We start from the raw sequence: 831 nt of genomic DNA, 5'->3' as shown, positions 1-831 counted from the left end.
GGATCAAGGCGGAGGAGGAGGGGTCCGCGCCCCGCCGCCCACCCATCCGCAACGTTAACTACATAATTCACAGAAGTGGGCGCAATCAAGTGCTGATCCGTTTTAGGCCCGCGAGGCCGGCCGGCGCCCGCCTGTGTGCAGTCGGGGAAAGCGACTGCGAAACGCGACGAACAGAGGCGATCGCACTAAATAGCTTTGTATTATTGCTTTTCATAATTCGGGGAACCAGTGGAATAATGGGCTTTTATGACTTTTGACGTGTTTTCTGATATGCGATCTGTGAAAGTTTGATCACGCAATGTAGCTCATTACCCTTGTGAATTATGTATTTAGTCCTCCATGCCACGCATCCATCCTGCCTATGACACACATATAGACGCAGGTACCTATAGAATACACCTTGTAGACATAATGCTAAACGTCTCATACTAAGCTGTACACGAGAACATAACATACTAGCAAGTTGTTTTATCGTAACAACTTTTTTATAATTAAATTTCACGCTGCCCAATTTGACAGCATAAATATGTAGCCCGTAATACAACCAACTGTCATGAATGTTTACTCTTGTATGAATTAGCATCCCTGCTCGTTAAATTGAACACTGTTGTTGTTGTTGGCGTTGCAGATGACATATAAATTAACTAAAATCACACAGACTTGCACACGTATATGTATGGACATTCATGCTTGGGAAGCTGCACACGTGGACATATTGATGCGCAGACTTTCATGTGCACACTGTTAACAGATGTATACACCCTCAACCGTTCATCCATATGAATCCAGAGAGGTATATAATGAAGCGCACATAGACACGCAGACACAAAT

The sequence above is a fragment of the Penaeus monodon genome, chromosome 21 (assembly GCF_015228065.2).
Source record: "Penaeus monodon isolate SGIC_2016 chromosome 21, NSTDA_Pmon_1, whole genome shotgun sequence".
NCBI lineage: Eukaryota > Metazoa > Arthropoda > Malacostraca > Decapoda > Penaeidae > Penaeus > Penaeus monodon.
Note: the sequence above shows the minus strand (reverse complement) of the source record.